The 27527-nt window shown below is 42.3% G+C and overlaps 1 long non-coding RNA gene and 1 other non-coding gene across 2 annotated transcripts in view; one reads left to right on the top strand and one right to left on the bottom strand.

Moving 5' to 3' along the window:
- LOC126203297 (uncharacterized) overlaps window positions 1-27527 on the top strand; it is a 143969-nt gene that overhangs the window by 88140 nt on the left and 28302 nt on the right. The window lies entirely within an intron of this gene.
- LOC126204721 (U6 spliceosomal RNA) lies at window positions 17133-17239 on the bottom strand. The gene has a single exon (XR_007540527.1). It is a non-coding gene; the product is annotated as a U6 spliceosomal RNA (small nuclear RNA).

Raw genomic sequence — 27527 nt, 5'->3', positions numbered from 1 at the left:
GTTAAAAGACAAAATAAATAATGTAGTGATAAAACACCATAGGAACGCAAAGGGAAATAGTGGGCATATTATAAAACCCAAAACCTGTAAGCTAATCGGTAACAACAACCAATTCGATAAATGAGCATTAATTATAATACGAGTATTAGATGTCAAGGATGTCGGGGACTCGAACCCTGAAGAAATGCATGTAGCTAAAGTGGTAAGTGTGGGAAACAGTTGCATAGAAGTAAAGATAAAAAGAATGGAATAATTCTTAGGGGAATGGTTGATATGACAGTCCCAGTATTTCAAGGAATATTGTAAAGAAACGCTTGCGAACAGAACAGAGCTGTTTGTTCAAAATTAAAAATGGGTTGCGCGATTGGTGTATTAAGTTTTGTATTTCCTGTAATATATCCATCTCACGCCCTTTTGCCTCAACACGGAGTATCTGCAGTCTTTTATTTAGGAGTAACATAAGGTGCCCCTCCTATGATAAATGGCAACCAAGTGCAGAATAATTTTTATAAGAGTGTTCACAAAATCTAGTGACAAAGTTCCTGACAGTTTGACCCAAGTGAATCGAATCAGAGGAGCCACATTTAATTTTGTAGAGTCCTGTGCTGTTATATTTATCACGGTTGTCTTCATTATAATTACGCAATAAAATACACAATTTCTTCTGCGTACGAAAATTAACCTGTAATTTCACTTTACTCAAAGCACGCGCAGTAATCTCACTGTGTGGTCCTGAATAAGAGACAGAAACGTTAAGTGGTTTTTCCGAGACTACTTCGTCATTGAGATACTTATTGTGTGCATTTTGTATGTAGATAATTAAATTCCACTCCGCGCACCAACGATTTACTCAACCTGAGCACTTTGCTTAAGCGTTCCATTACCTTTCCTGTTAGCACTGTCATTCCTTTCTACGTCTTACTGTTAGTCAATTTAATGACGTTACCAGCAAGCCACCGTATCTGCTCAGAAAGGTATCATCCGTGATCGTTTAGCGTGTTTACACTGCGAGTTAGCAACACGCGCTGATTTAGCTAGAACGTGGTTGCACTTAGTCACACGACCGGGCTGGTTCTCTGTTAAGGCCGGTTTTAGGGTTGCCTTTGTCGAGTAAAACATCTGTCCAGAGGTTATGTTGTCCTGGTTTAGAATGCACATCCCACTCGAGCTGAGCGTCGTGTGCAGGGACATGCCATATCGATCGCGCCAGCTCCCGAGCGCGTATGGGGAAATACTGTGTGCTGGGTTGCCGGGTGTTCAGGGGAAAGCCTTCTCGTGGGGACTGCGAGAGTTAGCCTAGTGTGTTCACTAACGTAATAGCCAGTCAATAAATAGCGTAGTTAGTTCTTCATCAACCATGGGTCAGCCGTCTGTGACACGGGAAGTTGTGAAGACAAGAAGACGGATCTCTCTAGGCGAGTGGCTGTGAAGAAGCTCACCAAGATCTGACAGAACTGAGCAATAACAAACACCACGAAGGTCGGGCTTGTTGAAATACTCGTGTCTTCCGTCTTCTTTTATGCTTACGAAACATGAACCCTTAAAGCCAAAGACAAACAGCGGTTCCAAGCGTTTGGGATTCCGTGCTGGCGCAGGATATTGACCATAAAATGGACTGAAAGAACAACAAATGTGTCCATTATTGAGCAATTATTTCCGAGCATCTAACTTCTCGTGCCAATCAAAACATTCCTCACTTCTTTGGCCATATTGTGAGATGAGATGTAGAAAACTTTAGCAGGCTCTAAGAGGAGGTGGTAGCCGTTCTGGATGGAGGATCTTTGTTCATGGGGTCACGACGCTCAGCAATGAGCACAGCGACTTCTGATGATGATAATGATGATGATGATCGTGATGATGATGTTGATGACGATGACGAATATACCAACGGCAGACAGAAGTTGTATTATGTCTGCGTCTTTGTTCCGGCCCTCCATAATCACCCTGCTTGCTTCTGAAAACCTCTTCCTTTTTAATTTCAGTTCGTCGCTTTCCATGGGTCTGCAGTCTTTTGTATAAGTGGGGTCACAGCCGCCGCGATATTCTTGACGGAAATAATATTTCCTGACCAAGCTCCTTTACTTTGAAATAACCACTTTGTTTTATTAATTAGCTATTAGCTAATATCGCATACTTGACCGTTATCAAACTGGATCACAGTAAATAAGTATGTAATGATTATTGCATCTAATATTCCACACATCTGTGTGGAAGAAGCAACCGTAACAACGTCCCTGTTTCGCTCCATCACGGATGTTCCGGCCGCAATTATCTCCGAAGTGAAATCACTATGCAAAAGGGAATAAATTGTGATACTTTTCTGGGTTTTGTTAATGTGCAATCATATATCTAACAATCAGTAGAAAGAAGTAGCGGCAAATCTTATACATGTTGCTCAGAAACAATCTGAAAAGCTTGTGACGTAATTACAGGGTAGATTGTGCCGACAAATATTTGTTAAGAATTTGATACGTTGCGCCGTTTCCGGGTTATTTAGCATTGAAGTTAACCAATACGGTCGTTGCGCGCGCAAATGCAAGAACTTATACTCGCTAAAATGCGGTGATGCTCTCACCGCTTGTTCAAATGCTCATAACGTATTAAAATGGGACTTTTTCGGAAGAGATAAATTTAAGCTAGATGAGCAAAAGCTACGTTTTTTGACTCTGAGGAAACCAAACGAAGAGGTAGTTTGGTAACAATGTTCTTAGCAGGCTGCTTGAATTTGCGCGCACGATGACCCGATTGGCTAAGTACAATGCTAGATAACTCTGTAACGGTGCAACGTATCTAATTTTTTTCTGAACAGTTATTTTTCAGCACAACCTCCCCTACAACACCTTTACAAGCTATCCAAACTGGTTCTGACGACCGTGTATAGGTTCCCAGATAGATAATACATGGAATGTTGTAATAGAAAAACTTTGCGCTCTGAATAGCCGGCGTCGTGTTGCGATTTTTACCGTGTGAAAACGATAGATAGGGTATGGCTGAGGCGATCTTTCACCATGGAGGGCGCTCACAGCAGCGTACAGACTTGTAGCAGAAGCGCATGCGCTCTAGCAACGCATGCGCAGTGACAACTGACTACACCACGCATGCACCAGCAGGGGCTCAAATGGAATTCTCTTATGCTGATGGAATTCTCTTATGCTGCAGCACCATTCTACATGTGGCTTTGTTAGAGTTTTCAATCACCGCACTATCTAGCAACTTCTGTTGGTAATATATATATATATATATATATATATATATATATATATATATATATATATATATATATATAGTTCGTATGTAAACACAACATTTAATAAATAAATAATCGCAATGATGATTCAATGTAACTGTAGAGCTTTAGCTCGTCCCTCAGTCTACTGACATCTGTTGATACTATCTCCAGGTCTTGCCACTGTTATTTATTCTTGCTATCGCAGTTACTGTCAGTTTTCTATGTTTCTTTTATTACACATTCAGATCTCAAGTAATTTCTTTCCTCTTTTCACGTGAATGCTACCAGGCCGTTTTAAAGCTGGTCAAAACAGCTAACTTCTTTACACATTATTGTAATGTATGAACAGGTATCCTCATTTGCATCTCACTTAGTGATTTATTACAGTCAATTACAACAAAAGAAGACATTGTATTACGTTGAGAGTAGAGTAATATTTTTGAATGACAATTTTTTTCGATTTTGATTTTTAGCATTACATAAAAAATCATCACAAATGCTTATGTAGGGTAACCATAAATACTGCGTAAGAACTTGCTAGGTAAATTAGTTCAAATACGAAAGGAGGTTGTATGGTGGTAGGATTTCTTACCATTCCAACCTACGTTTCACGAAACTGTCAAATTTCAAGCGGAACCATAGTTTACTCCTGTGGTAATTTTTTATTCCCACGATTGTTTTCTGTCACGCTGGATGAATCAAATGTCACGTGAATGTTCGAACAACACTCGATACTCTGTCGAAGTTTGCGGTGTGTTGGAAATCTCGAGCTTGTTAATGGAACAATGACCAAGCTGATAAGTAAATTCACTACATTACATATATAAAACGCACTCGATAGGATCTAAATAAAAGGAATAAAATACTTCAAGAATAAGAGGCTTATAACTTATTAACAGAACGGTGTAGGCAGTTCCAGCTGTCTTTAGATATAAAATTTATTTCTCTGCTTTGGTCGTGGCGTACAAATTGCTGCAAACTTAATTTATATTGACAAAGCTAACGAAAGCAAATCAGTTTGCAGATACATTTTAAAAATTTACAATTTGTTTGCAGCCTATTCTACATCTACATGATTACTCTGCAATTCACATTTAAGTGCTTGGCAGAGGGTTCATCTAACCACAATCATACTATCTCTCTACCATTCCACTCCCGAAGAACGCGCGGGAAAAACGAACACCTAAACCTTTCTGTTCGAGCTCTGATTTCTCTTATTTTATTTTGATGATCATTCCTACCTATGTAGGTTGGGCTCAACAAAATATTTTCGTATTCGGTAGAGAAAGTTGGTGACTGAAATTTCGTAAATAGATCTCGCCGCGACGAAAAACGTCTTTGCTTTAATGACTTCTATCCCAACTCGCGTATCATATCTGCCACACACTCTCCCCTATTACGTGATAATACAAAACGAGCTGCCCTTTTTTGTAACCTTTCGATGTCCTCCGTCAATCCCACCTGGTAAGGACCCCACACCGCGCAGCAATATTCTAACAGACGAACGAGTGTAGTGTAAGCTGTCTCTTTAGTGGACTTGCTGCATCTTCTAAGTGTCCTGCCAATGAAACGCAACCTTTGGCTCGCCTTCCCCACAATATTATCTATGTCGTCTTTCCAACTGAAGTTGTTCGTAATTTTAACACCCAGGTACTTAGTTGAATTGACAGCCTTGAGAATTGTACTATTTATCGAGTAATCAAATTCATATTATGACAAACAATGACATTCAACCCTTCATCGACCAAATACTCTTGCTTTGTTTTACAAAAATCACAACAGTTAAACATAACAGACTTCAGTCATCATTAATATACTCTAATTCACTGTTTACAACAGTCTGCCAACGACGGGGTAACTTTTCGATTCCGCGACTGTAGAAATAACGTGTTTTATCTGGGGAAGAACTCGTTGAGTTATGTTCGGAGTGCATTTTCATCTGGAAAGGAAATTCCGTGAAGGTTAGAAGGTTATTCGATAAACAGCGGAAAAGGTGGAAATCTGAGGGTGAAAGCTCAGATGAATAAAGTGCGTGTGGAATGACTCCCCAACATTGTCAGTCTAGTAGAATGCGGGCGGGCGATGTCGTGGAGTAGAATCATTCCACACTGTCTCCCTGGTCGTTTTTGTTGGATTGCGTCTGCAAGACGTCTAATTTGTTGACAGTAAATGTCAGCAGTGATGGTTATACCCAGGGCATCAATTCGTAGTACACCACGCCCTCGCTGTCTCTGCAGATGCAGAACATTATCTTTTGGGGATGTGCTCATGCCTTTGTACGGATAGTTGCAGCTTTATTTGGACACAACCATTCCTTTCTTTTCACTAATTTTAGCATAAAGATACCATTTCTCGTCACCATTAACGATACGGGATAAGAATGGTCGGTGTTGTTCACGAGCCAATTGATGATGAGCAAGCACAGATGCACATATGGCCATCTGCTGATTTTTGTGATTTTGGATTGGAGCTTGCGGTATCCGTACAACCGATTTTTGAACCTTCCCATTGCCTGAAAATGCTACACGGTGGTGGAATTAAGACAGTTCATCTCATTTGCCAGTTCTCCAGTCCACTGACGTGGATCATTATGGATTAATGCGTTTAAACGATCTCCATGAAACCCCGAAAATCTCCCTGAAAGTGGAGAGCCACTAATGTCAAAACGATCCCCCTTAAAACGAGTAACCTATTTTCTTGTCATAGTTTGTCCAGCCGGCCGGAGTGGCCGAGCGGTTAAAGGCGCTACAGTCTGGAACCGCACGACCGCTACGGTCGCAGGTTCGAATCCTGCCTCGGGCATGGATGTGTGTGCTGTCCTTAGGTTAGTTAGGTTTAAGTAGTTCTAAGTTCTAGGGGACTTATGACCACAGCAGTTGAGTCCCATAGTGCTCAGAGCCATTTGAACCATAGTTTGTCCAGTGACATTACGCCCAAAAGATGATGCAAATGTTTCTGGCTGCCTCCGCTGCTGTCACCCCCTCTGTTGAACTCAACCAGAAGAAGGAGAGAGCGGGGAAATACCGTGCACGTAAGCCATTTTTAAAATATTTCGTATTTTTCGAACCCTATTGAAATGCTGAACACCTTTTTTTGGCAAGAAATCAATGCCACACACGTTTATGGCTTCATATTTGCTATATTAAATCGATTTACGTTCCTACAGCTGTTTTACAAAAGTGTTACGTTGCACGGTATTACCCTGAGGGGTGGGGTAATATCGTGCAATATATCTTATAATACAGCATAGCACATAAAATGACAAAAACTCTGTAAAAATAAATCAAATTAAGAAATTCGAAATTCAGAATTTATTTAGAATTGAAAAACATAAATTTTACAACTTATTAAAGTTTCTAAAGACAGAAAATCCTTTTACTGGTAAAACAAAATTATTGGATTATGGTATCAACTTGTCTCTGAACACATTTATCCCCTGTTTTAATGGCAGTAGTCGCAAATATAGTTTTCAGCTGTGTCAAATGCACAACACTCTGGCTCTGTTTCTCACCATAAAAAAAGAAAGAAAACTTGTATGATGACACACATACGCACACACTTCCAAATATATAGTTCACGAAAACACCCAAAGAAATTACCAGATGGGGCAATACCGTTCACCACAGGGCAATACCATGCATCGGGCACGGTATTGCCCTGAGACAACATGACTCGCCATTCTAACCCAACAATCACGAAATTAAACGTCTAACATTTGATGTTTAAAAGAAGATCAAGACATGCGTAATTAAATAGAGCTACTTTAAATATTTTTGCTATTAACATATTTCGCTGACCTCTAGACTTATTATCTTCAGATTTTATAAGAAAACAGTCGAAATCAGTTGAAACCGATTGTCGAAGACTTCTGCGCCGTTGAACGATATAGACCCCTTTGTATCTGATTATAGTTACTTCCGCTATGTGGCAGCACCATGCAGCGCTCTTTGTGCTCTCTGGGAAACTGGATAAAGCGGTGCACGGTATTACCCCGCTGTACGGCATTGCCCCGCTCTCCCCAATATGTCGGAGATGTTCCGATTTCTCCACTTGGCACTCCATTTTCTAGCGTGCACAGCTCCATTCACTATCCCCATGCCACAAAATGACAATATGTAAACGCAAATAGCAACAGTGAACTACAAACAAGAATGACAATCGATAAATAAACCCATAGGAGCCGGAATGCTAACATGATAAACAGAAGTCCGTAAAGTCACGATATGATTTCAGAAAGTCGTTAACTGGGTAACTATTGTAAAACGTTTAGCAGTTGTCATTTTTTTCTGTTGTGCTACAATTGCTCTTTACTTGGCAGACCATCAAGGCGATATTCGAGTTCTGCCCATGTACGGTTCAACACTGCAGCATCGGCAGTTCTTCTTGCTATCTGTCCCACACGAATCAGTGGAGCGTGTCACTGGCTGGTGTTGTGCACACGTGATCCTTGACGTAACCCCATAAAAAGAAGTCTAATGCCGTGGCATCGGGAGAGCATATGGCCTTGCAATAGTACTATCACCGTCCTTTCATTTCTTGGGGAATGTGTCAGTCATCACACCCCGAAAATTTAAACATCATGGTCTTAAGATGATAGCGGGTTGCAGCTCTTTGATCTGTACTAGCAGGAACTGTTGGAGCATGTCCAGGTGAACATTTTCCGTTATGGTTTTCTGTGCGAACAAAAATGGGCCCTGTCGTGCATTAGGCGACACCATACATTAAGCCTCGGGCTATCACGGATAAACTCACGTCTGTTCTGCGGGTTTTCTGAACCCCAAATCATAATGTTCTTGCGATTAAATTATCCAGAAGTGGGGTACGTTCCATCATCTGAAAATAGGCACATTTTTCAGGCAGTCATTTTCAGCATGCTTGGAGGCCAGTAAGGAACACACGAAGTAGCTTCCACAACAAAACTCTCTCGAAATATGTCAGAAAATCCAAATATATCTTGGTCGTATGTAAAGTACAACAGCGGCAGGAGATCATAAATACATTCACTGCGTGATATAAATGGTTATATTACCGAAGACAATATCACTAAAGCTGAGTTATTTAAACTCAGTTTTCCGCAATTCCTTTACCAAAGAATACGAAGTTCGAATCGAGAAACACTGTCAACTTGAGTAACTTAGAAGTAGATATTCTCGGTGAAGCGAAGCAGCTTGAAGTACTTAATAAAGGCAAATCTTTCGGTCCAGATAACATACCTGGATGGTTACTTTCAGAGTACGCCAATGCAACAGCCCCGTACTAAACAATCATATACAATCGCTCGCTCAACGAAAGATCCCTACCAAACACCGGAAAGCCGCACAGGTCACGCCAGTATTTGAGAAAGGAAACAGAAGTAATCCACTGAATTACAGACCAGTATTACTAACATCGACAGTAGAATTCTGGAACATGTACTGTATTCGAACTCTGTGGAGTACCTCGATGGTAACGGTCTATTGAAACACAGTCATCACGGATTCAGATAATATCATTCATGTGAAATACAACTAGATCTTTATTCGCATGAAGTAATGACTTCTGTGGACATGGGATCTCAAACTGATTCCAATTATAGATTTCCAGAAGGCTTTTGACACAGGTCTTCACAAGAGACTTCTAAGGAAATTCCATGCCTATGGAGTATCGCTTCAGTTGTACAACTGGATTCGTGATTTCCTGTCAGAAAGGTACAGTACGTAGCAATAGATAGAAAATCATCGAGTCAAACAGAAGTGATATCCGGCGTTCCTCAAGAAAGTGTTGTAGGCCTTTTGCTGATCCTAACCTACATAAACGGTTTAGGGGACAATTTGAGCAGCACTCTTATTTTCTTCGCAGATGATACAGTCATTTGCCATCTTGTAACGTCATCGGAAGGTCAAAAGCAAATACGAAAAGCGGCAATTGTCTCTCAGTAAGAAAAATTTGAAATAATGCACAGGCGTACAAAAATAGATCCTTTAAATTTCGGTTACACTATAAATCACACAAATTTGAAGGCTGTCAGTTTGACTAAATATCTAGTAATTACAATTGTGAAAAACTTAAATTGGAAATATCACATAGATAATGTTTTGAGGAAGGCAAACCAAACATTTTGTTGGCAGAATTCTTAGAAGATGCGACAGGTCTACTAAACCGACTGCCTACACTACGCTTGTTCGTCTTCTACTGGAGTATTGCTGTGCCGTATGGGACTCTTGCCAGATAGGATTGATGGAGGAGATCGAAAAAGTTCAATGAAGGACAGCTCGTTTTGCTTTATCGCCAATTATGGGAGAGAATGTCACGGATATGATAAGCGTGTTTAGATGTCACTCATTATAACAAAGACGTTTTTGTTGCGGCGAGATCTTTTCACGAAATTTCTACCACCAGCTTTCTGCTCTAAATGTGAAAATATTTTACTGTCGCCAACCTACATAGAGAGAAATGATAAATATAGTAAAATAAGAGAAATCAGAGCTTGTACAGAAAAATTTAAGTGTTCACATTTCCCAAGCGCTGTTAGAGTGTGGAATGACAGAGGAGTCTGAAGGTGGTTCGAAGAATATTCTGCCAGGGACTTTAGTATGAATTTCAGAGTATTCATGTAGATGTAGACATAATTGCATGCATACCGTAGAGGAAGATCGTTTGGCGATATTTCTTGGAACATTTGTACTTTGAACACAGAAATCCGTAACAGCTTATGTAACATTTTTTGGGCAGTTGACCTACCTACCTGCAGTTCACGTAATGACGACGAATTGAAATCTGGGGGGTGCGCTGAATGCGAGATGCACTCTGTCGACACGCGCTTGAGGCACAGGATACGTTCATTTAGTGGAAGGACTCTTTAAAGTTTTTGAACGACTTCATATTCTTCTTTTTGCCGGTGGTGTCCTATACCGGCGTCGATAATTCCACAATACCTTTGCCGCAGATTTGGATTTTACGTACTAGATGAGACATTGCACCTTCTCGCCTGTCGCCATATTAATGCATTCCAAGTCAAATTTGCAACAAAAGACGAAGGAAAGAAATACCTGAGAGCTGCTGAACGTTGTACAACAAACTAGGATGCTCTAATAATTTCCAAGTTACGACTTTTTGAAGTGATAGCACGACTTTGTACAGTAGTTACCCTGTACGTCTTTGTCGACCGCCGCCACCGGTATCACAAACACCATCACAACACGAAAAAATCTTATTGTTAACGCAGTGCTCTCTACATTGAAGCAACTAGTGGTACGAAACTGAGTGAACATTTTTTTTTTTAATTATAAAAAGATCATAGCTTGTTACATGTGAATCAGTGTCTCGAAGCTGCAGCGACAGCAAGTGGTTTATCATTCAGAGGGCGTCGGACAGAATAGAAGAAAGAAGAAGAAAGGGGGGAAAATAACGAACGCTTCGTCTAAAATATTGTGTAACAATCAGGGAAAAACTTGCTTAACAACGTTTATAATTACTGTGTAGTTTATGACGTCTCATTGTGTTGTTTAACCAGTAAATCACTAGCAGACTCTATAATACGAATTCGGAGTAAAAAACTCTTGGCAATGTAGGGAATTTTAGTTTCCTGTTTCTTAACGTCAATAAGACATATCCACGAGGAATTTTTATTGCCGAGTTGTACGGATATGATACATGAAAGGCTAGAGCCTTCATGAAATATACCCGACAAGAGTGGAGCTCACAGCCAACGACAAATGAGTAGAATTAATCGAAGTATCGGTAGAGGACATAAGAGCAAAGCTAGTAGGTTCAATGAATACTGAATTGTGAGGTCGGCGCTATAAAATTAGAAATCTGAGCAAAATCACTTGGCAAAAGGATATGTCTGAGATAATAATTACCAACTTTGACGATTCAAAAATACGTTTTCAGTTTGTGCGTTCTAACTGAAACAACTTTGCAGCAAGTATTGCAAAGACAGAGGAATGAAAAATTTTTGCCGTGACTGCCAGAAACAAGGCAAAAGCTCATATTGTCGAAAGATCGCGCATGACACACGTAATCAATAAGAACCACACTGTAATGCCACGGTGTCAGGGAGAAGTCAGAATTAGACTAATGGTTAATCTTGCACAAAAGAAAATTGCAATATGTATAATGGGAACTAAATGTAAATTTTATCTAAAAATATTACCTGAGTAGTTGACATAAATTATGGGGAATAAAACAGTACAAAAAGCACAGATGGTACACCAACGGAGGGAAGATAATGACGTACGAATACATTTCTACAACGTCGCATCCCCCTTGAAAAAAGCCACTTGTCAGTTTTTTCTGATATCCTGAGAGTGTGCACGTGTTGAAAACGCAATGACTAGCATTACTTTCTTTCTTTCATGTCGAGCGACTAAGCCCACATTTCCAAAATATAATATCGACTATTGGTGCAGGAAGAGGAATGAATATTAACAATGCGTGAAACACAGCAGTTCCAGTAATTAAAGTGACCAACTATGTAAGAGAAGCTATGGTGAGACGAGGAGCGACTATAGCAACATTTATTTTTGGCTGAAAATCGCAATGTATTGTACATAACTGTACTAATACATTTTTGTTAAAGACGTTCGATGTATTTCACGAATCTGTTCATCTTCGAGTACCGAAAAGCTGTTTGAATAGGCACCGCACAATTCAATGCCCAAAGAAACTTCTAAAAATTTCATTCTTAATACAGCTCCCTTTGTGTAATAACCACGTCCTCTAAACATCAAACATAACTGTGTCAGCCTTGTTTTCTCACTTGAATTCAAAGTGAGAGAACAGTTTAGGCACAAGCGTGTTTGATGTTTACAAGACATGGCTGTTACACATAAGCCGCTGTAATAAAAGTGAAATATTTTAAGAGTTCCATGGGGCAGTGGAACTGTGCACCGCACAGCTGATTACCTTTTTGGCACCGGAAGATGTTGGAATTCAAGACAGAAATCGATCTTCTTTAATAAAAGTGAAGTATTGCAGTTGTGTATTACACAACTGTATTTTTAATCTACATCAAAGCTGTCCAACAGGGCCTCCACCAAACATTTTTTTTATATCAGCAAGGCATTTTGTACTGCAGATTTCAATACTTTACTTTTGAAAATGAAGCTGCTTGAATTACTCGATACACTGATGTAGAGTCTCGCGGTTCAGTCATTGGTTCGTTGCTTTTCTCCCTGTGTGGCTATACATTCTTCTGGCTATCACTTGTGAGTCGCTTGGATGTGGCTAAATCAAAGTGTCGACCCTAAAAATATCGCTTCTGCTATCTTGAACATTTATATTTATATGTCTATCGCAGCGAAAGTAGATAAGGGACAATTTTTGTTAGCTATTCCTCGACGTATGTCTTGGTGGTACCTCATTATTCTTTGAGAAACTGTAAAATACCGTTGCATAATTCACAATGAGCATAAAACACGTTGGGGAAAACAGACTGTCACAGCATATATAGAAATCACTCTTTTGTATACATAAAATTCAAAAATTAGATGGATATTTTCATCTAGCATAATACAAAAACTAGTCCAGTGATTGATCCTACCAAACTGTTCTCACTGAAACGTAGTTCATGGCAAAACGAAGGCTCCACGTGTCTAGAAGTATCCTTTAGTGTCTGCGTAACATTCGGTTGTTTAATCATGCATAGTTAGGCCGGACGCGAACTGGTAACCGACGTGAACGTCTACATGCTCGGTGACTTACGTCGGTCACTGGACTACACGCATATCAGATTCCTATCAGCTTTCCATAACTATAAAGCAACATATGTTTCTTCCTATGTTTTCGCTTTACGCACTACAGATCAACGTCTTTCTCCATTTTAAGTTTACATCAGTCCCTCCCTTGTCCCTTGCACTCTCCTCCTTCCTATCGCCTTTTCTCGCATTAGTTATCTTGTTGATTTCTTCTTGTTGTTTCGTGCCCTTCCGCTGCCCAGCTAACTCCTTCTCCAGATTTAAATCTTTCCGTAGCACTGCCATGTCTTCCTATTAATATACCATTATTCCTATGTGACAGAAACGTAACATTTATGAGATGTACGTTTATTGTTATAATCTTTTTCTTGTGCCTTTGTCCCGCAGTTTCGCAGGGGCGGCATGGTTAGGGTCGGATTTGGCAGGGTTAATTTAAGGTGTGGCCGGATGCCCTTCCTTTCACCACCCAGTTGGATGAGATGATGATTATGATGATGAAAACAACACAACACCCAGTCCCCTGGCGGAGAAAAATCGCCGACCCAGCCGGGAATCGAGCCCGAGCCCCTCTTCACGGTATTTCGTCTCGCTGACCACTTAGCTATCGAGGCGGACGTGTTTATCGTTATAAAACGAAAACATTTTCTGTTTATCATCACATTACGAGATTCTTCATCATCATCGTGTGCGACTGGATCCTTTTGGGTTATGTATGCACGTAGTTTCAATAGTTTCTCTGTGAATTCTTTCTGTCTTTTGTCCATTTTCTTCCTGGTTTCTTCACGGATTCATTCACCGACTGCGCTCCTCATATTTCAATTTATTGTCTTCAATAGTGCATCTACAAAACCTTCAAGGTTTACCCACATTTTGGACTTTTTGAATACAGATTATAGTTGTCAGTCGTTCCGTATGCGTTAAAAGCTTTTGCCTAAGTCTTCGCGCTGCGAGTCTGTGCATGTTTCCGTAAAATTTTGATTTTCTTTTCAGGATATATGCCGCGATGTTGGATAATTTTTTCTCTTTTAATGTGTACCCATCTTCCGTTCTGTTTAGGCAGAATATCTCTCCTAATTTTGCCGGCCGTGGTGGTCTAGCGGTTCTAGGCGCTCAGTCCGGAACCGCGCGACTGCTACGGTCGCAGGTTCGAATCCTGCCTCGGGCATGGATGTGTGTGATGTCCTTAGGTTAGTTAGGTTTAAGTAGTTCTAAGTTCTAGGGGACTGATGACCACAGATGTTAAGTCCCATAGTGCTCAGAGCCGTTTGAACCATTTGAATCTCCTAATTTTGTGTTTCTCCTTCAGGTTTTTCCACGTCGCCTTTTATGTGAAATGTGCGAGTTTGAGACAAAATAGCGATTCTGGTTTGATAACTGCGTTGCAGTGCCCGATTTCCGTTTTATAATAATTATAAGTTATTACTATTATATTAATTGACAAATTACGAGGCGTACAAAGCTCAATGTCGCATTCTGGAGCTTGCCCGTTTTTCCTTTTGACGGAGTTTCTTTTCATTAACGTAATTGCGTGTAGCGCAGCGTTCATCTGTACATTCCGTTTGTTATTATTTGTATTTGTAACTTATTTTCTATCCGCATCCTCATGTCAGTTGTAAAGAGTATCTCTACAGATGCCTGATTAGACGTGAAAGGGAGCCTGAAACCACAATGTAACCAATTAGAACAAATACATAAGCAAATAAGCAGTTTACGAAGACCACAGGAAGAGGTTAAAAGCAACTGCACCAATCGCGGCATATGGGATACAAAAAAGGTAAAGCTGTAATCAATACGAAGGTTGGTTTGACTACCGCAGTGTTTTACTAGGCATGGTTCTCTTGGAGGAGCTGTGCCGTTGCCTTTCTTTGACCTTTAAACTTACTTGTGAAACTTACTAAGTTAAACTTATTAAAATATGGAACTATAATCTGTGAAACATCGCAAATGTCAGACTATCCTTTGGCTTTAATGTGTGACACTGACAGTGGAATATATGTGCCGGTACTGTTGTTGCGAAGGCGGAAGGGCAGGCAACTTTCAGATCTAGTATTAAGGATCAAAGCAAGAAAATTAGGGGTTCTAGAATGGATATCTTAAGAGCTAGTAACAGTTGTTCATCTTCGCTAACGTGAATCATATCTTCTACTGAAGAAGATCCCATGGCTCTGAAGGTGTGCGTTTTAGAGCCCATGTTTACTGGTCTTTGTTTTTATCCTTACTACCACCTCTCGAACTTAGCCACCCTACAGTCTTAGTAGCAACTGTACCGGTCCATGTATTTCACTGTCAGAGTTATCATAATGATTTTCGCTTATAACTTCCGACTCGCTCATTTCCATCCACGGTTTCTTACCTCAACTTGATACATTTATACTTCACCATCATCCCTCAAAGTTTGTAACATCATTACGGAATCGCCCTGTATGTATTGTAGCTATGTGAACGTTGTAACAATTTTGAATCATTGTTCCGACTATTTCTGTTATGACTTCCCTGCGTATACAGGATGAATCAGCTGCCCCTACTGATGTCGGTTTATGCAACCCGCAATGTTATATCTGTCTTTCAAAAACCACGCGCGAGATTTTTATATTTTCTCGCTCGCTACGTGCAAACTATTTGTCGCATAGAAAAAAAATAACTAGCATATTTTTGTAACAAATTTAATGTAGTTAAATTTTATACTGAGATACGTTTTCGCTAGTGGTCGTAGTTATCGAATTATTCAAGAAGAAACATACAAAAGTGAGCTTCAAACGCATCCTGGTTACTATACCCAGCACACGCTGGGCAGGATTCCTGGTATTTTGTCAATGGCACAACCTCCCACAAAAATGTGTGACTGCACGAATAATTTCCCACATTCCACAACTTAGGTCTTTATAGGTTGTTCATATTATGGCATTGTAAAATTTCAGAAATTGTAAAATTCTAAAATTGGCATTTGTGTAAATTTTACCTTACAATTTTGTTAATTTTAACAACATAAAACAAACAATTACATCGTTGTATTCTTTAGGCCTCATTACTATGAAACTATTGTGCTTGTAAGGACTGAATTTGGATCGAATTTTCAATGTAATTTGCTTTAGCGTAATGTTCATAAAAGCCATTTTCATTTCATCACCCTCAAGCACACGTTTAAATTAATAATGTTACCGAAGTAGCCGACTATTCTATAGGGAAATAGCCTGAAAAATACAAACAAAAAACAGTAGAGTATCGGGAATAGTTCATGTAGTCGGAAATTTTTGTGCAGTAGCAGGAGGGAGTGCCACGAACAACATACTAGAAATCCTGCGTGGCGAGAGGTGAGTGTGGGGTTAGGGTTGCGTTTGAAAGTCACTTTTGTACGTGTCTCTTGAGTAATTCGAAAACCTTGGTCCCCAGCGAGGACGTATCCCAGTACAAAATTTAACTACATTAAATTCCCCACAAAAGGATCTTCTTCATTTTTTCTCCAAGGCTAGCCGTTTGCGCATAGTGAGTGAGAGAATATGAAAATCTCACGCTTTGTGTTTGAAGGCTAGATATAACATTCCCGGTTGCATAAAACAACATGGGCAGGGGCAGATGAATCACCCTTTATGTTTTACATGTATATGTACCACGCTGCTGGCAGTATGGCTCAACGAGCCAAAGAGATGAAAAAGAAAGAAAAAGAAACGTGGGCAGAAGACCACTGATATCATTTAATACCAACCTAAAACAGACTGCCATACACGTCTACTGTATGTATTTACTCCGGTACAAGGCTCTTTGGTTGAATTAAAGCCGATACTTAATGCTGTAGTGGCAAAGATGTAATACATAAACTGCAGCCACCTTTCAACCTTTCGAACTGACTTACGCAGATAATTATAGGGATTCCCACAACTTAACATGGACTCCAAACCACAGTACAACTCGGTATATGTCTTTCAATAAGAAGGGTTTACAGAGGTGAAGGAAGTGATAAATAACACATATAAAATCCTAGGACTGACCTGGTATCTAACAATATTCCTTTGGACTGGTAGTTCGGCACTTTGCCACTGTGAAACACTTCATGATTTGCCGGCCGCGGTGGTCTCGCGGTTCTAGGCGCGCAGTCCGGAACCGTGCGACTGCTACGGTCCAGGTTCGAATCCTGCCTCTGGCATGGGTGTTTGTGATGTCCTTAGGTTAGTTAGGTTTAAGTAGTTCTAAGTTCTAGGGGACTAATGACCACAGCAGTTGAGTCCCATAGTGCTCAGAGCCACTTCACGATTTTGGGTGTCATCCTTGCATAGGGGCCATGCTAATCTTGTCTGTATCGTTCCAATTTTAGTACATGTACCGCCAAAGCAAGTACATCATTGACCCCTCGAGCTACACATATTATAACGGAACTGAAAAACCGCAGAATGACTCAAATGATTCAAATGGCTCTGAGCACTATGGGACTTAACATCTGAGGTCATCAGTCCCCTATAACTTAGAACTACTTAAACCTAACTAACCTAAGGACATCACACACATCCATGCATGAGGCAGGATTCGAACCTGCGACCGTAGCGGTCGCGCGGTTCCAGACTGTAGCGCCTAGAACCGCTCGGCCACTCCGGCCGGCAGAATGACTCGTCTAAGTTCCTCAATTACTGCAGTCGCAAATCTGTATTGCAAAATGCAGCTGGACTAAATATCAAGATGGTATGAAGCACGCCACCGGAGGAGAGAACGTTTGTTACACAGTAACACAAGGTTCAAAATGATCTCCGTCGGCGCGACTCTACAGAACCGAACCACTGAACAATAACCGACCACATCGGCAAATGTTTTGGACTGCGACTTTTCACCTACAGGAAATACAGCTGCAAAGAACTGCCGCCGAATCTTTTACGTTTCCTTTCACCGTAGCGGGAGCAGCGAGGCGAGCGTATCCCGACGCCAATTTCCGATAATTTGTTTCGTCGATACAAGCGGAGCAAAGAACGGCGGCGGCGCCCGCTTCTCTCTCTCTCTCTCTCTCTCTCTCTCAAAGGAAGCCGCACGCATTCCTCCGCCTGTAGTGAGCCCCCGCTGGAATTTCACGAGCGCAGAGCTGAAGCTGGCAGATAAAGTGCGCGCCGCGCTTGGCTCCCTTTATTAATTTCGAAGCGTCCGCTATCGTGAACAGCACTCTGCCCTCGGACAGCGCGCGACCTTTAAAGGGTTCCGCTCCTAGCTGTCCACCGCTTGTGGCGTCTTAACAGGCGATAACAGCGGATCTGTTGCCGGCATAATTACTGAGAAAATAGCGGCCACTGCCGTGTCGTCAGAGTGCGACTGACTGAGCTTAGGTGGGCGCTTTTGCACTGGTATGCAAAACTCGAGGAAGAAAGTACTTCCGCATGACGTGTCATTGACAAGTAACATAATTCGATGCAGCTTGGACAGTACATAGAACGAATTGCTAGAGTAGAGTACAGAAGGTAACTGGAAGGTGTACGCAATGAGACGAACGTAAGCGACACTTTTATTCATTGGGTTGATTTGGTAGAAGAGACCAAACCGAGAGGTCATCGGTCTCATTGGATTAGGGAAGGATGGGGAAGGAAGTTGGCCGTGCCCTTTCAAAGGAACCATCCCAGCATTTGCCTGAAGCGGAAAACCTAAATCAGGATGGCCGGACACTTATTCATTGATAATAATTACACTGAAGTAACAGCGATTTATGATGTTCCACTGGGCATTAATAAAGGCAGGCCGGCCGGAGTGGCCGAGCGGTTCTAGGAGCTATAGTGTGGAACCGCGCGACCGCTACGGTCGCAAGTTCAAATCCTGCCTCGGGCATGGATGTGTGTGATGTCCTTAGGTTAGTTAGGTTTAAGTAGTTCTAAGTTCTATGGGACTGATGACCTCAGAAGTCCCAAAGTGCTCAGAGCCATTTGAACCATTTTGAATAAAGGCAGGACATGATTCTTATTAGGGTGTGCGATCACGGCAATGCATGGTCTGGAACGCGTTCCTATGCTGAACACAACGCTGGCAAGGAGTTCTTGTGGTAGGGTGTGCACCCCTCCATCTTTGCCGTTGACAACTGCTGGATGCTCGGCAGTGCACGAGCACGTGCCATAATACCTCACCCCAATGTATCCCACATCTGCCGGATGGGATTTAAGTCGGGTGAATGGGCAGGACAGTCCATTCGCCGAATATCTTCTAGTTCCAAGAGACCCTCCACATGCGCTATTCGACGCTGTCCCCCGTTGTCATCCATAAAAATGAAGCCCGGACCGATAGCACCTCTGAATGGACGCACATGGGGAAGGAGTGCTGTCGCAGTAGCTCTGACCGGTGAGTGTGCCGTGTGCAGAGATTTGGAGGCTAGAACGCCCACGAAACACCATAACGCCAAATCCGCCATTTGAGGGTACGTACAGAATCCATAATTAGACTGAATCTGTTCTCATACTAGGATAGCCCGCGGTCCCACTCCTCGTTGGTCCAGTCCCTGTTCTCTTCGCACCATCGCAAACCGTGCCGTCGGGTGAAGGGACCACCCCTATGCAGACGCCGAGCCACCGTGGATCGTGAGATTTTGTGCCTCGCAGTCCTGTTAAATGTTGCTCCATCTGCAGCCGATGTTTAAATTTGGTCCCCTCTTGCCTGTTACACAGTGTAGTGCTCCTTCGGGCAGCAAAGCCTGTTTCGGATCGCTCAACGTGCTCGCGAAAGAATGCTGTAATACGAAACTCCTGGGCTCCGCTCGTCACACCTTGTTATTCCTTCAGCTTCCCGATAATTCTTTACTGTTGAAGTCCGCCAAATGTCTTCGGTCCTTGTTGCAATGCAGAGCACCGCAGTAGTGCGGTGTAACTGCTCTCTGATTGACACAAACCGACTTTTCCCATTTCTTCAACTGTCTCCTGTAGCGGGACCAGCCCCATTTGATCTCTGTATGTCCATCTTTTTAGCGATGGTCGCGGGACTCGACTGTTCGATTGAGGATGTCAAATTAAACATCATTCAGCCGTCAAATTTCAACCTTATTTTAATAGGCAACCAGTTTCAGCACCTTATTACGCCATTTTCAGGCCCCTGACCGACGTGTAGGAATACTCTACCTCGCTTGGATCGAACAGTTAGTGGGTGATGCTTGAAGCGGTTACTGTAGCAAGTAGATATCTACTTGCTGGGCCCTGCTTGGATCAGAAGCGAGGTAGATTATTTCTACGCGTCGGTCACGGGCCTGAAGATGACGTAATAAAGCGTCGAAACTCGTTGCCTAATAAAATAAGGTTGAAACTGACGGCTGAAAGGTGTTTAATTTGACATCCTCAGCCCCATTTGATGCTATAATCACGCTCACCTCACACCAGCTTTCTGTGCACGACTGGGAGACGCCTGGAAACGTAATTCCGCACTTCAACTCATTTCCACCGTGTTGTTGATATGTTATGATACTTTATATATCTCGTCCTTTAGTTTTGCAGAGCAATGTACTTGTCTACACTGTGAGGGCCACCTTATGATGTGCGGTCGAGGACAGCACCAACATTTTCTTCCTTTCCCGTTCTTTTTGCCACTGGCACGTAAGCCTACATTCGCACACCGACACTACAGACCTGAAGATGGTCTTAAGAACCCAATCGGGTCATCAAGTAATTGTCGTGCAGTCGTGACGGAAAATAAGCTTATATAGTCTAGCTAGCACAAGTGTCTCTCAGATGTGCTCAAAACTCTCCACTAAGATTTTTCACCGCACAGGAACGACGTTTTGTATCATATGTCTACATCATTATCATTCTCCGCAAGCGGAGGGTATTTCTTGTGCGACAAACGGATTCCCCGTTCCCTGTTCCACTCGCGAATGGGGAGTGGGAAGTATTGTCGGTAAGCTTCTATATTAGCTCTAATTTCTCCAATATTCTAGTCGTGGTCATTTTACAAGATGTATGTGGGAGGAAGTAATATGTCCGACTCTTCCCGGAAAGTGCTCTCTAGAAATTACAGTAGTAAACCTCTCCGTGATGCACAACGCCTCTCTTGTAACGCCTGAGCAGCTGTCTAGCCCTCTCACGCCAACTAAATTATTCAGTGACGCAACGCACCGCTCTTCGTTGAGCCACTTATTTCGTGGGTGAGGTACATTTTTGTAAGACTTGCTTATGAATTTGTCTTGGATATACATTTCCTGCTATTTGTTTTATGTAGTCGTTCCACTTATGGTCGCTATGGATAATTACCCCTAGGTATTTTACTTTAGATACTTTACGAAGCAATTTGTCTTCAGTAGTGTATTTGTACAGTAGTGGATTTCTCTTCCTGTTTATGCGCAATATTTACATTTATTCACGTTCACAAACAACTGCCAGAGCCTGCACCATTCATTAATCCTCTGTAGGTCATTCTGCAAATCAGTACTGTCTTCTGGCGTTGATGTTTTCTTACAGACAACTGTACCATCTGTGGACAGTTTTAAAGAACTTCCAACACTTCCTACATTGTAAATACCGGTTTCAACAGTCTTAACCGTCATCTTCAGGTCTTAAGCTTTTTTTTGTATTAAAACCTGTTCATTTTACGCTGAACCTCAGGCACTAGATGTCAAGTGGATAAAACTCAGCACATTATAAACATTTGCCATCGCTAAAATATTTAAAAACACACTCATCTGGTCCAAAAGATCATATTGCTCTCAGATGCTTGTTACATGATGAAAATACGGTACACAATAGCACATCTGTTTACATATGCTGGACACATTCTAAACAGTGCGAATCCACTTTAAATGGCGTATAAGGTACGAGGGTATTCCCAAAAGTAAGGTCTCCTATTTTTTCATAAGTACATAGAGCTATTAATTTCCACAATGGTTTACACAGTTTACAGCTTGAACATTTTGCTATTTTTCGGCATAGTCACCATTTCTGTCGATGCATTTTTGTAGACGCTGTGGCAGTTCTTGTATGCCCATGTCATACCAGCTCGCCGCCATGCTGTTCAGAAAGTTATGAACCTCTTTTTTCACCTCATCGTCGGAGCTGAATCGCTTTCCGGCCAAATGTTGTCTTAACTGGGCGCCAAGTCAGAACTATAGGGTTGGTGGATGGTTATGTTCCACTGAAACTCTTGCAGGAGAGCAACGGTTTGCCGAGCGATGTGTGAGCAAGCGTTGTCATGGAGAACGTGTACGCCCTTGCTCAACATTCCTCTTCTCCGGTTCTGAATTGCCCGTTTGAGTTTTCTCAGAGTCTCACAGTACCTGTCAGCGTTAATTGTGGTCCCAGCGGGCATAATACCCCTTTCCGATCCCAAAAAAAGGTTGTCATGACTTTACCGGCAGACTGTGTTTGTTTGAATTTCCGCGGCTTTGGCGAAGAAGGATGCCGCCACTGGCGTGATTGTTGCTTGGTCTCAGGTGTAAAGTGGTATGCGCAGGTTTCATCACCCGGGACAATTGAGTCCAGAAAGCTGTCCTGTTAATCTGCAAGGCGGTGAAGAAATACGCGGGAAGTATCAACTCGTTGCCGCAGGTGGTCCTGTCAGCATGCGTGGCACCCATCTAGCCCACACCTTCCGGTAGTTCACTGTTTCCGTTAAAATTCTGTGAGCGGTGCTTCGGGAAACCTCAGGAACCAACGTGCAGAGATCATCCAGGGTGATCCGCCGATCTTCACGCATGCTTTGCTCAACCTTCAACGCTGTCTCCTCAGAAATTGACGGTCTCCCGCTCCTTTGTTTGTCGTGAATTTCGGTCCAACCAGCTGCAAACTCTCTACACCACTTACGAACATTTTTGACATCCATGCACGACTCAATATACACTTCCGTCAATTGGCGATGGATTTCAATCGGCGCAGTGCCCTTTGCGTTCAAAAACCGAAAAACTTTGCGCGATTCGCACTTGGCGGTAACATCCAACGGGAGCTCCTTTCTCAACGGCTGCCAAGCCAAGACTGACCGCCTCATCGCGGCGTGCGCATGTTTACACACGGAGCATGAAGCACTCTTCATAACAGAGTGACCAACTGCCACACACACAGAGTTCTGTACTTAAATAAAAAAATAGGAGACCTTACTTTTGGGATTACCCTCGTACAACTTGTACAGCCGGCGTGTGGCTACAGGTATGGGTCCCCGCAGTCCCACTGCTAATAACTGGTTCGCAACAGTTCGTGTTGACACGTCTGGGCTTACAAGCCCTCCATTCTGTACTGTGGTAGCTATAGGATCTGCGACTGCTTCCGTTACAATATGACGATCCTGGTGCCCGTCTGTGCTTTGTGGACGTCCGAAACGTCTACGGGTGTGGGAATGTTTACGTCACAACTGATACAAGGATCGTTGCACAAATGACGCAACACCTCTAAATTGTGAGGCAGTTCTACGAAGGGACCATCAAGTCACTCGAGAGGCCACAAAATGACTCCTTTCTAACTCGCTGAGTTGACTGTAGTAAACACGAGTGAATCTCTGTGGCGTGATTGCCTACTTGCTTCACACGTTTACACCACCCTGAGCCTTATCGCTATGTGCATTTTCTATTGAATGGTAGGCAGAGATGGCGCTTTGGTAGCTATGGCACTACGCTATCAGTTGGCGGCATATTTACTAATCCTCCGGGTGGTAGTACATGCTGTCATCGGATCAAAATCGACGTCTTCCTTCCAGGTGTACTAATTTTTTTTTCTTTTCCTACGGTTAATAACCACGCGCTACATTCATTGGCAGCCCGTTGCGTTTGTATTCTTAACATTAGAGACATGAAGTTAAATAATCGAGCGTAAGCAATTGCACTGCAATCTAATTAAACTCTGAACATTTCGGAAGGTTGTGCTGGTGAAAATGTGAACCACGGGTGTGAGCGCAAAGAGAGCGGGCGACGGCGACCAGTGGGCTTGACCAGAACGGAATAGGACGGAGAGGAGCGATATTGCGCTTGGCCGGGACAAAAGGCGGGGGCGGCGGCGGCGGCGGCGGCAGAGGGCAGGCAGGAATGCGGCGCGTTTAATATTCCGCGGCGCGGACACCAGATATTGGTCTCGGGGCTCGCTGACCCTCGCGCCTCTGTGGCCGGCACACAAGCCCGACGGCGTCTGCGCACACCGTCGTCTGCTAGGGGGAAATTCACCACACCGCTGTAAAAAAAAAAAAAAAAAAAAAAAAAAAAAAAAAAAAAAACCTCGTTGTAAAGTAGCAGGTGAACTGCTTTCCGCAGCGTCAACAACAGTACGTATTCAGTGCACCGACCTCGGTTGGCGAGATAACCAAGGTCCCGGGATCACAGGTAAAAGTAAACAACGTTCAAACTGTCTCTGTGTTGCACCAACCGTATCCGCCGGTCAGCAAACGATCGTCAGCCGCCAGTGCATTTGACCGCGGCTAATTCCGTGTATAGCAATGGAAGGCGCCCAGGGGATGCAAAGATGTTAATAGACCCTTTTCACCATGGAGATATAACATAAGGGGTGCTGTTATTACGTCACAAACTACATCTGCCATTTTAGTTGCCCCAAATATTAGCTTCTGGTGCAAGTGTTTCGATCAGAAATGCCAGATTGCGTCATTTACTAGTGTACTAATCATTCTGATCATAGTCTAAATTGTGAAGGACTCACATTTCATTCTTAAGTGAACTCGTTGAAGCGCCACTTACTTCTCTCCTTGGTTATTCGAAATGTAAAACAAAAACGACGCGGAATGCTTCTTATTACTGTATCAGATATGGACTTAAGACCAGAAAAACGTCTGAAAATGGCTTCCTCAAGTTGTTTTATTCGCGAAAGCACTGTAAGATATTCCATTTAAAACAGCTCTTGTGCGGACGAGAGAGAAAATGCGACTTGAAGCAGTCGTCCGATAATGTTTTAAAGCATCTAACATAGCGGCGTCGGCTTCAAAGCAACTTACAGCTTAATCTGTAGCAGCATCTCCTCTTATTGGGGTTTCACGCTATATTCATAAGCTTTATAGACAGTCGCCGGTAGGTGACGTCATTGTCACTCGCTCTCTATTTCGTCAAAGAGGAGAAGTGTGTTCATACCTGGCTACGAGGCCGTTCGTTTATGTTCAGCGTGATGGGAAACAGAAGTAGCACACCGATTTTTCGTTTGTTTTATTTTGTTCTATTCGAACACCTACGTCATTTAAATATAAAATTCATCAAACATATGCTAATTAACAAATCTAAAAATCATTTTTATAAACAAAACTATACATCGCACACAGCAATTTTCATTGTAAACAGAAATTCTTAAATACGATCTTTTATAAGATTGTCAATCACGACGAAAGGAATAAAAAAATTACAAAAACTTTTTTCTATCTTTTTGTACTTTACGCTTCTCTAAAATTTGAATCCAAGTGATATCGAACCCAAGTCTCCAAACCAGCGAAAAATACTTTAGCACATAGCAACCAACTTACTATTGAAAATTTTCTACCTTATTTTAGCATATTAAATATGGCCGAAAACTTAGAAGTCGATTTGCCGGCCGAAGTGGCCGTGCGGTTAAAGGCGCTGCAGTCTGGAACCGCAAGACCGGTACGGTCGCAGGTTCGAATCCTGCCTCGGGCATGGATGTTTGTGATGTCCTTAGGTTAGTTAGGTTTAACTAGTTTTAAGTTCTAGGGGACTAATGACCTCAGCAGTTGAGTCCCATAGTGCTCAGAGCCATTTGAACCATTTTTTAGAAGTCGATTTTCTCGAGACTTTTATCGAACTGTTTTGGGGCAGCTAAATTTGAGCATTGAACTTCACATGCCATAAATATAAAAAAATTACAAAAATCTGATTGTCGAGTGATTTCCTTGTTAGAGAAAAACAAGCATTGTGGTCACATGTGGAGACACAATTTAATTCTACTCCTGGTAAGTTTGAGTCATAAATTAATAATCTTTCCAGATTCATATGTCTCAGTGCACTGAAACGCGGAGCCATCTTAATACCGTACGTTTTTAAAATCCCTGGTCATCTCGTGAAAATCGGGTGTGAGCTATGGTCAGTCTCCTTCGTTCAAATTTGATCGATGTGAGTGCACCAGAAATTTGTGTTGGATACCTTTAAATGGCGACATTACCGCGGATAACTTAATTGAGGTTGGTGCAGTCGGCCGTTTGTGACTTGTGTGTATCTAATTTTCACTTCGCTCAATACTCGTATGGAATAGGACAGAGAATGACTAACACTGGAACGAAGTACCCTCCGCCAAGAACTCTTGGGGAATGTAGGTGTAGACCGACAGTAAAGATATTAGTCTATAATTTAGCACATCCATTACAATTCACACTACAGCTCGTCAGCGAATTCGATTTAATGACGAGTGGGTCGGACTTTTAGGCTAGTATTGTCGCGCGAAACGACGAGCAATTAAAAGCACGTGACCGCTGTAGCACTGGTAACGTTCCTGAGCTACTGACCAGTGCGTTCCGCAGAAATATTTAATTATGACTTCGATTTAAACACAGTTTCACTTTTTTCATGAAACTGCTCAGAACTGGCATTTTTTATTGTAAACAAAGAGAAGTCCTGCGTTGCTCTTGCTCTTGATTTGCTTGTTTTGAGGCCTGACATTATTTTCCTCGCGATAAAACAAATACAAGGTCCAGTCACATCAATGTGAGCACCGCCTATGTTCGACGTCAACGTTCAATAACCACTCACACACGGCCGGTGGCAGTACTAGCAGTGGAGGGCATATAAAGAGTGTTGGGTGGACGCAGGAAACAGTACAATCGTTGTCGTAATGCGGAAGGGAGATGTGTAGCTGACATCCGAAAGGGTGTGATCATTGGCTTTCGAGCCAAAAGTGGAAGCATTTCTGAAATGGCTGCGGCTGAGTTTTTAAAGTTTTCGCGTGCCGCCGTGGTTAAAGTATACTGTGCATGGTAAAATGGCGCTATCCAAAACTGGCGCCGAGGCCACTGTGGTGCACCAGGGGTCAGGGATGATAGGGGTGAACAACTGCGGAAATGTGTAGTGGAAAACAGGCGTGCAACTGTTAAGGAACTGACCGCCCAGATGAACCAAGGGGCTACCAGCAGCGTGTCCTCAACGACCATTCAGCAGACGATCATGCGTATAGGCCTCTGCAGATTTGTTGCGTTCCTCTGGATGAAACCAATCGCAAAAACATTTGAAACATAAAAATTGCGAACACCAGTACATCCCGCGAAGTTGGATTGCTACAGTGATATTTCCTCATACAGATCACTTTACCGAAAACGGTGCTTACAGCTGATTAGGAATAAAGACACTACAAGAATTTCACCGAAAACAATTCCATATAATTTTCAAATTGATGTATTTTTTTTTAAATTCATTCACCACACATACAATTAGTAGACGAATAAGGACAAAGTTACTTCAATGTACACCGAACCACATTCGTGTAGTAATCTCCTATGGACAAGGGTAGATAAACTATAAACGGAAACAAAAATAATAATCAGATTTCGAACACGAGGCGCAAAAGTGTGAAGCCACGGCATTGCTAACCATGCCACCGTTTCGACTAAAGTATTTACTCACTACAATGCCGTGTTTTTATTGGAAACGGTCGAGTATTTACTGATGAGCTTAGTTTGACCCCTCTTCCACTGAGCGAAGTTTTTGGGAAATCGGGTTGTGGCACTTGCCGTGTTCTATAGAATGAGAAACACGTAAAATCAATTTT

This window comes from Schistocerca nitens, chromosome 9 (genome assembly GCF_023898315.1).
Source record: "Schistocerca nitens isolate TAMUIC-IGC-003100 chromosome 9, iqSchNite1.1, whole genome shotgun sequence".
Taxonomy (NCBI): domain Eukaryota; kingdom Metazoa; phylum Arthropoda; class Insecta; order Orthoptera; family Acrididae; genus Schistocerca; species Schistocerca nitens.
The sequence above is the reverse complement of the archived record's forward strand: the minus strand, read 5'-3'. Positions and strand labels throughout refer to the sequence as shown.